The sequence below is a fragment of the Drosophila montana genome, unplaced genomic scaffold (genome assembly GCF_035044405.1).
Source record: "Drosophila montana isolate Dmon_TW-CO22-7 unplaced genomic scaffold, ASM3504440v1 contig_3595_1, whole genome shotgun sequence".
NCBI classification, from domain to species: domain Eukaryota; kingdom Metazoa; phylum Arthropoda; class Insecta; order Diptera; family Drosophilidae; genus Drosophila; species Drosophila montana.
Genome location: NW_026998479.1, coordinates 88,958 through 99,820, shown reverse-complemented (window position 1 = coordinate 99,820; position 10,863 = coordinate 88,958).

Here is a 10,863-nt window from a genome sequence, read left to right as displayed (position 1 = left end):
ATTAAAGTAAAGCTCTAAATTGTGAAATTTGTTCAAGACATCTTGAAACATAATAACATAATTATTCGGGAAACATTTCATTATTGACCAATCATTCATGTTTTAGCAAAATCAAGATAACTTCGTGGACACACTCGTTTGCATAAACTAAGCCATGTATATCACATGTTTTTTATGCAGAATATCGGTTTATTCTTTACATCTTATTTCTCTAGATTATATTGGCAATTTAGGTTCGGTCCCGTAGACAGAGAAGCTCCAGGGTTTCTGTCGGGTTTTGGCTAACCCTAAATAGTTTTGCATGAGAAATCGATTTCAAGCGGCGAGAAATTGTAAAGTATTAGGAATAAAAATGTTGTAAAGTATTAAGTACCAAAATCGATCGACGAATTTATTATGAACGATTTAATTTTTTTCTGGATTTAAATGTTAACGGTTTGGAAAATAAAAAAACAGCTTGATCTTGCATGGTCATGCCACTCGATTTATTAATGTTTGTTTATACTTTACACGGTGTACCAATCACATTTTCATGTGACATTTTTTTCAATTGCATACTTTTGAATTTCTTTTTCATTTGTAGATGGCCTGTCAAACGATGTTAGTTCTTAGTCTTATCGATACTGGACTCATTTTGGCACTGTTAGCATTATTTGTCATTGTTAATTATTTAAATTATTGGGCAACTATCCGCCACCGCCGACCCATTTATCATGCAAAAATACAAAAATGTACAGAGAACTCCTACTCATTTAGACATCTAGCCCTATCTTAACAATTACCGCTATTACTTATATTTTTCCTTGCAATATTTAGTTTTTATTTTGAACTGTAATATTACGATAAGTAAGTCTTATCGATACTCGCTGCATATAGGCACTGTTTGTATTATTAGTCCAAATTCCTAAAAATTTTATTTGTTGGACAATATAAAAGCATTCCGCCATTGGTAATTAATTTATCTCGCAAATTTACATAAAGTTAGTTAGTTAAATTCGATTTATGTGGCTTTTTTTACGGGAACCAAACCAAACAGTTACCCACAGCGCCATCTATTGCATATTTTCATCTTGAGTTTTCATCATCTTAAACAAGAACCATATTTCACACTCAACGAAATTACTACAATCTTCGTTAAAAAAAGCCGGGTTCATGTCTATTCTCTTGATCCGTATATTTTACATATACACCTAATTCTGTTTTTACACGGTAGATTGGTTCCAGAAAATACCGTTTAAAAAAGACATTGATTGCATGCAAAAATAGGTGATTGGTTTCTGATCTCTAAAACCTATTAAAATTAGTAAAAAAAAAAAAGTATTTTTTATGAACAAGAATTTATTAAATCGCATATATAATCTGAATTTACACAAGCATAGTTATTGAAGAAAAAGAAGATATGCACTCTAAGCTTGAAATTAATGTACATTAAATGTATGACAAGTTCAGGAACTAAAAACAATTATGTAAAACAGCTATGTTGTTATCAAAAAGAATAGGTTATTCAATTTTATCTTAATACGTTAAAATTAAATTTAATGTAATGTTGGAAAAACAAATTCGCCTATAAAAAATTTCTTTACCAAACACGTTTCATTTGCTCTAACAAGTAAATTTGCTTGAATGCACAAAAAGCGAATTCACCTAAATTTGTGATAAGAACATATTTCACAAAAATTAAACTTTACAAAAAATATAAGCCCAAAAGATTTAAAATCGTGTTTAATCAAACCATGTAAAAAGAGAATTAGGTGTATGTTATTTTGATCAAGTAGACGACTTGTCTTATTTAGATCGATTGGAAGCTATTAATGAAAACGGCAAAAAGCGCAAGAATTTCTGAAGTTATGTGCCCACATACATTCATTAGTATTATAAATAGGAAATCTAAATATTTGCTTGAGGCAGGAAAAAACTATATCATATAACTGTCACTAAAAATATAGGCCCTTCAGCACCGCGAGACTGCGGGTGGCAACGTACGCGGATGACACCGCCTTCCTGGCTTCTCACGAATCCCTGAAGGGTGCAAAAAGTGCTGTGCAGGAATGGCTGCTGCTGATCGAAACTTGGACAGCTAACTGGAACGTCTCCATAAACTGTGCCAAGTGCGCTTGGGTCACCTTCACATTACGCCCAGACACTTGCCAGGGGCTACGGTTTGATGAAGGGACCATTGAGGACACCAGCTTATTCTGCTACTTGGGCGTCCACTTGGACCGTAGGCTCAAGTGTGGGTCTCTCATCTCAGCAACAAAAGCAAAATGCTTAAGAAGGCTCCAAAGGCTCGACTGGCTCTTTAAGCCGCAAAGCAAGCTGCATATTTCCACGAAAGCGGTGCTTATTAAAACGATGGTAACGCCCATCTGGACGTACGCTATCCAAGTCTGGGGCACGGCATCAGCACACTAGCTGCGTTGCCGGCCTTGGTACGTGACAGATCAGATAAACTTCTTCAGCAGCCGATACGGCGACAAGCTGCTGCAGCATCCGAACGCAGCCGCCAGGGTCCTGGTTGACTCCATGAGAGAGATTCGCCTCCAAAGGCTACACCCCGGTAACCTATCTAGGAATGTAAATCTATAAAATATACAATAAATATATAAAACTGTTTGTCCTGATTGACTGACTGAATGACTGACTGACTGACTGGATTGGTGATCAACAAAATAAAACATATTTGCATAAAAAAACAAGGTTTATATATAGGCAGGAACAAATACGCTGTATGTAACTTGTATACTCTGGCGGGAGTGACTTAAGATACCTTTAAGGAATAATAACAATAATATAAAACAAGTAAGAGATTCTACCCAACCCTACCCAAAAAAAAAAAATACTTTCCTTGGTAGGGTTCGAGCTCGCAAAAGACCGCACTACTTGCACAGGCTCTACTCAAAAGCCACACCAATTGCAATGCTGTTGATAGAATTCAAAGCAGAAGTGCATGAATGTATGTGTTTCCGATTTGCGCTAGCCGCCGCAAACACGTGGGCAGCCAAAACACATTTTCTTTTGTGTTTCTTAACCGATATTGATGAAATTTTCAGCAGTAGATCTTATTGTACTATAAAATATTCATGTATTCTCAAAATGACAATTGCATTTAAATTGTGGCTTATATTGGTGGGTAGCATAATTAGGTTTATTTACTTGCTTTTTAGCTATGAGGTGGTATCGGGGAGGTGGTGAAAGCTATAAAATGAAAGAAAGTTAAAGAAAAATAGGATTTCGATATCGATTTTAATCGAGAACTTAGAAACGGCAAGTTATCGAATATGGAAACAACTACATGGCTAGATCGACTCGGCTATTAACGCTGATCAAGAATATATATACTTTATGGGGTCGGAGATGCTTCTTTTTGCCTGTTACATACATTTGCACAAATGCAGTATACCCTTTTTACCAATTTTTAATGGGTTCAGGATATAAAAATACTGCTGTGCCGTATTGCTTGATGTTAAGCAGGCATTCCACAGAGTCTGGCATCCTGGGCTTCTACTCAAAATCAGGAACAACCTACCGCAGGCCCACTATGCATTCCTCGTCTCATACTTGGAAGACAGGCAGTCTCCTATAAAGGTCATTAGAGCGGGCCTTCCATAAGGCAGCGTGCTGGGCTACTATATAACATCTATACTGCAGACTTTCCCGTTATTGAGAGCCCCAACCTACTAGCCGCCACAAATGCTGATGACACGGCATGCCTCGCCCATGCTGAGACACCTGAAGAGGCTTCTCAAATCATGCAAGGCCAATTGGACACTCTCAACGAATGGCAGAGGAGTTGAAACAGCATGGTGAACAACGACAAGTCCACAGCCAGCACTTTCTCTCTCAGGCCTGGTAACTACCCACCTGTCTACCTAGGCGGAGCTGGAATACCAGAAGAGTCGACACCAAAATACCTTGCCATAACTCTCGACAGGAGGCTAACTTGAAGAACTCACCTTTTAAAGAAAATTAAATAGCTTGTAAGGTCGCTTTTGCCTTATGCACCATTTGTGTGTCTTTGGTTTGAGTCGCCAGGTTTTTAACGATTTGAAAACTTGTTTAAGAAACAACCTAAGATTGATTCAGATATTTCAAAACAAGGCACTGCGCATCGTTTCTAATGCACATATTTACCATGACAATGCTTCCATCCACAGTGTTCTTAAGATCCCATGGGTCAGTGATGAGATCGGCAAAAGCAGCAGCAGATACCTGCATAGGCTCCACCTTCACAACAACAACCTAGCAGTTGACCTGCTGGACAACAGCAACACCACCAGAAGACTCAAGAGAGTGCACCTGCTGGATCTTCCAAGGGACCAAATGAATTAATCCAATCATACCCCCCTCCCACCACTCGCCAACTCAACCACTAATTAAACATCGCCATAATTCAAACAAATTGAAACTGAATTTCTTTGATTATTAAAAAAAATTTTTTCCTTGAAATACATTCTCTCCAAAAAATATGCACACAAAATCTAATTAATACGCAAAATAAAATTTTATTTATGTACATATTTGTATGATTTTACTTTATTATGCAGCTGCACAACGCGAAATTGCGAGTTTTATCGTTAGCAACTTAATTTAATTTTTTTCACAGTAAATTAATTTAATTTAGTACTCGACTCCAAAATCCCATTAATTGCGGTCAGGGACAAGAATGTTGATAAATATAATTAGCAAAACAAACCGAGTTGTGGGATTTTTGTTATGCTTAAAACTGGTTTTCATTGCTTTCTTTTTGGTGTATTGTACATCTATGTATATATAAATACATCTTTAAGTGTGCCGATAGGGCCATCGCCATCGCGGCTATCGCCCTTGATAACGCTGAGTATGCGCCATCGATTGCGGAAAGTTTTGACGATGCATGTCGTTAACAAAAAATTCTCTGATGTACCTGTCAATAGAAATTATGCAGCATCCTCGGTCATGACCAACTTTGTCACCATCTTGTTTATCTTGCTTGCCTTTTGGCCTTTCTTCATAGGGTCCGATGGTATTGCAGACAGCTTGTTCCGAGTATAAAGCAAGTACAGACTTGGCGTGCGTTGACACCTTGCCTTTGATATCCGGTATTAACCTCCGATTCAATTCACTCAGCTTGTGGAGAAACGGTAAGTTGAATACGATACTATGTTCGGTCACATTCAACGATACAATTCCCGGGAACCGACCTTGTCCCCTTTCAAAATGGTACCACTTACTACGAGATCTGTACCGATGTTGACACTAATTCTTGCAGGGATGCGCTGTCCAGCCCGCAAAATGCGGTCTGAAGGTTTATTTTTTGGGCACAAGCATCACCCGACATGATTAAAATGGATGAAAAACGTATATTCTAACTTTTGCTTCTTTATTGGATGGACCTCAAAGTCATTTCAATATCTATGTTAAATGGACGTGCAGTTGCAAGAAAGGTTGGAAAATGTATGTCTAAAACTCAAAGGGAAGAGCTTGGACCACGTAAGACAGGGAAATATTTTGTTAAGTTTTAGTTTATTATTAAAATGGATAACATTATTTTATTGTAGAAACAGAAGGTATAAGCCTTACTCTAGTGATGGATTTATATGCTTATATTAGATTGGATTAACTTTGGTTGGTATATTAAAAGCCCGCAATGATTAAGCATACCGGGTTGCTAACGTTTTACATTAAAAATGATTTGCATTATAGATGCGACAGTTCACAGACGTGGACACTGAAATCGATAGACCAAAACTATTGGGTGAGTTCTAAGGCGCAAAGAGTCGACTCCTCGTTCTACTCAACTTCCATTAGACTATTCGTCTTCCAGACACTCGTTTGCTTTAAATTCAACAGCTGAAAGTGAACCCACTGTCACACTTTTGGTGCCTAAATATATTTATTATGTATCCAGGCTTGTGGGTCCTAATTTCCCATCGGGTGTTATACAGTCATATATTCAAGCTCCAATGATAACGGTTAAAATCATCTACACGTAATGAACGGTTCCGACTTGTCATTTGCTCTGAACTTTTAGGCCTTTTGCTATTTTAATTTGGGTTGGATCTGCCGGATCCCTGGGGCCTGTGGTATACAGTTTAAAGAAGATGCGTCATGTCCATTGGTTCTGTTGCCTCGCTAGGTCAGGAGTTTTCTTACTTTAACCTTGTTCCCCTGTTTCCCCTGTAACCGATGATTTAGCCTCTGGGATTTTTTCTTCGCGAAAAGAAAAGCATGTCTGTTAGTTCTCGTTAGTTTTTTTGAGATGAATATCCGAAGGGAGTCTCCCATAAACTTCTCACACATGCCCTTTGCCAGAAGGGCGTCGTACGACATGCTGAACTTATTAGTCAGCAAGAAAAGCTTGTTCTCTTCTTCATAATATTGGAGTAGGGTCAAGTTCCCTTGCCTCACCGTACTGGGTTCCTGCTTTGTTAGCGACAAGCTAACTGGCTGTAGTGACGACCTGGTAACTATCGTAAACCCACTTGATCGACGGGGTCCAAAGCCACATCCTAAACAGCAGTAGTAATAACTGCAAATATTTAGCTAAGGGATAAGGCTTGCTAAACTAACCCCATCGGAATCTACGATAGTAACCAACTTAGCTTGAGCAGTAGGTATTGCAATAAGTACAACATAAAAAATACCAGTAGAAATTGGCACCTTCAGTAAGACGCCTAGCATAGCTCGGATATCAACGATTCAAGCACCAGCAGCAGCAACCCAGACAATACATGATCGAGACATACATTTCAGTGCGATGCACACTGAAGGCGCTGTTGCCCAAAAGAAGCGCGAGTGCAAGTAGCCAAGAACGACAAAACTGAACTGTGGCGACATCGATGAAGTCGGAGCTATACTGGATAAGTTTTTGTTTTAGGTCAACGAAAAGTAACTAGTAGAGGATAATCTACGCTAGCTACAGAAAATATTATCCAAGACGTGGGAGCTGCAAACGCGGGTGGCCGTCCAGCTCATGGCAGCAGTCTCATTACGCTCAGTGCTAAAGATAAGTCCAAAACAGTTAAGTTTCTGCAACTGAACCTTAATCATTACAATGCGCTCCAGGATTTGCATTCAGAAACTGCCATCCATATTCAGCGAAACGTGATGGCAGAGCAGCGATATGGATCTGTGCCATGAATTTACGTCAAATCTTCCAACGGGCAGCAGAGAGGGGATATACACGCGTTGAGCATAGCGCCCATCTCACATATTGCAAACTTCGCATTGAAATCAGATTGTCCGAGGATGGTTGCTATTATCGTCGGCGACTTTATTGTCTGGCCAACTGATTGGGGCAATAGTAGGACAAGCAAATGTGGATCAATATTTCTTGGCATATTCACTGCACTAAATGTCTATATGGAGACAAGATCACCATTTTTGAGTTGATCCTTGCTAGTTCTGTGCTCGCAAGTATATCTGAATGGCAAGTGGCGGATATGTACATAGTGAGAGGCATACGTTCGTTTTCCAGCTTGAAGTACACGCTATAAGGCTCTCAACATGCTCACTCCCCAAGATAAGGGCGTTAGAATCATCGGAGACGCGAATAACCGCACTGATGCTGGTGCAGATTCACGGAGATTACTGGAACCAGAGGAAGAAGGAGTTCAGTATACTGATGGAACCTCGCAATTGCCAAAGCATAGAAGAAGTACTGTTTAGCTACGCGGAGATTTCAGAGAAAGAGCAAAAGAAGAGCTTTGCGACGCGGCAGACTCCCAAACTTTTTGCGTGACATACACGCTTGAGTAGCTTTGAAAACAGCCAATACCAAAGTATCCGGAGCGTCTGAAACAAATCAGTGAGACGCAGCTCTACTCCCACTTATGCAGAGCTGATTACCTTAACCACCAGTTTTCAATTTTTTGACTCAATCTTATTAATCAGAGATAATAAGGCACCCGTACCAGATAGAAATCCGAATTGAACACATAAACCATGGAATGCATGGAACCCCTGTAAGTTCCACAGGTTAGGGCTCACCCTAAGCCTTTCGACTCCTCCGTAAGCATAACTGATGCCATACCGGTTTGTAACACGACTGTCGAGCAACGCTATCGTGGGGACTTACTAGACAGGAGAAGCCAAGCAGTACTTATGTGCACACTGGGTGTTCAAAATGCCCTTAACTCGACAAACTGAACATAGACTTTGCAAGCAATAAACATCGAAGATTATTTATTTATTTACCAGGTATCAGCTGTGTATACAGCTGTGGACGGAGGTGATCCAGAAGGCTCTGTGCTCGGTCCTCTTTTCTAGAACATCATGTACGACGAACGTCTGCAACTTATCTTATAGGAGGGAACCACATTTGTGGCTTTACTATTATATAATCCTTTTCACTGTTGCAAAAACTCTATATCCAACTATATGACAAAAACTCTACCAGACGGGTGCCCCATACCCACTTTATCACCCAGGCTACAGCGAGGATGCGGGCATCCTCATACCTTTATTATTTTAAGGATAAGCCATTCTGCAATTCATTTCCCTTCCCAAATAAATTCCCAAAAGCTTGGATACACTAAAAAGGATACACTTCAAAAGTTCAAGTATCTTATAGTTAAAATATCAACACGAATACATAAAAGGACAGACTATCATGCATGCCATGTATGCATGTTATTGAAAAAGCATTCAGTCAGCCACTACCAGATATGTTTCAGCGATTTGGTAAATCTTGGGATAACTTGCTTATTGTTACATCACTTGTCCATAATAAAATTTTGTCCTTCATTTTTCCAATCTATTGCTGTCGCACATGTAGGGCGAGTCGTATTAAATTCTCACTAAAGTCCATGGATCATATTCTCAGTTAATACGGTCATATTTTGTCAACGAATCGTTCTAAAATATGTGCGTGAGGTAGACCACTCAGTTGCATCCAAGTGCATCCAACAACAAGCTCGGCGCTTTGTGAAGATTTAATCAGAGTTTTTATTTTTTGTTTTAAGCCCCGGTCAGGGATGTCCAGGTCTGCCAACATGCGTTTGGCTGGGTAGTAGTATTACCCAATTTCAATTCATTAAGGGTGACAGTAGAATGCTAACAAGTAAGAGGTTCTAGTCGGGAGCTCCCGATTAGGGGATACCCTGAACCCTCTTCTTCCAACACCAAATGCAGCTCGCGCTACGCACTCGTTTGATTTAGTAGTAATAAAGAAAAATGAAAATAAAAGAAAAAAATTGTTCCCTTGGCAGGGTTCGAACTCGCAACAAACCGCACCACTTGCCGCCGACTCAAGGGCCACACCAATAATTAAACTTTAATGAGAAATAAACCAATTAAAATAGCAGCACAGAAAACAATACAATCGCAATTGCAATGCTGTTGATAGAATTCAAAGCAAGCACGCATGAATGTGTGTGTGTGTACATGTACACAGAAATTCTTGGAATTTGCGCAGCAGCTATGCTGCTAACACGTGCGCACATAACTTTTGTGTTTCTTAACCGATCTTAATGCAATTTTCGACAGTACATCTTATTGTAGAATAGAATATAGAATATTTGTGTATTCTCAAAAAGTCAATATATGCATATAAATTGTGGCTTAAATTGATGTGCTATACAAGTTGGATTATTACCTTGATTTATAGCTATGTGGTGGTATCGGGGAGGTGGCGATAGGTATTAAGTGAAAGATACTTGATATATATATACTATTCTAGAAGCTACATGTCAAGTTTGGTTTTCATATTATTTGCCGAAATTGCTCAAAAAACCAGATTTCAATATCGATTTGTATCGATTATTGATGCTGATCAAGAATATATATACTTTATGGGGTCGGCACAAATAAAATATACCCTGTTTACCCATTTGTAATGGGTTCAGGGTATAAAAATGAATCTTGGCGCCCAAACTCACTCCATGTGGCGGATATTAATTTCACTTTTAATTCCACGTACATGTAAGTGCGACTCATCCAACTGTCACCCGTCCGCTGCGTTCAAAATTTATAACTGCAGAATGTCATTTAGATTACAAACGATTTCGTATTTTCCATTTTCCACATCGAAGCCGCCATATCACTTCTATAGTTCAGATACTTGCATAAATAAATATAATAAGAATTCATGCTGACTATTGCTATTGATACTGACCGAAAATATATTCCTAATGAGGTTGGAGATGTATGCTTCTACGCGCTGCACATTTCGTAACAAAAATAAAATGACCCCTAAAGGGATATAAGGAAATACAGTACGCCGCAAAACACAACAGTTAATACACTGAACTCAGCGATTAACGCATTCGTAACATTGTATGTACAAAATATAAATTGTGACAAAGTATAGGCCAAAATGTTCTATATTTTCATCAAATAAATTGAATTAATTTCAATTATTAATGTAAATATAGAATTACTCGATTTACTTTAATTTTCATATGTATAAAATAAATCAAGGTGAATAGAAATTTTGTCCCCGGTTTTTGCAAGAACTATGATTATCGCATTTTTGATCGATTCAAAGTGGGTTGGGTTGAGCGAGGTCGTCCTGTATCATGTCTTTCGTCTTCTCGGGCCTGCCCTAAACTTCATTCCCAATGTTCCAACGCTAACCTTAAATTCAGTCAGTCATTAAGTCCGTCAGACGAAGTATATATATATATATATTTTGATAAATTGAATGTGAACTTAATTTAAATAAATGCATTGAAAATATATACACATGTCAATTTTACTGTGGTATGTATTTTCATATATTCAAATATTTGTATATACTTAATTATATACAAATGCTGGCGTCAACGTTATGGTCGAAACTATTAAATATGAAACAACTAATGGGTCTTCTGACATTTTAGCTTCTTTTCCGCTTGCTGTTTTATTCAGTTTTCTTATTCCTGTGTTGTATTCAAATATCAACGG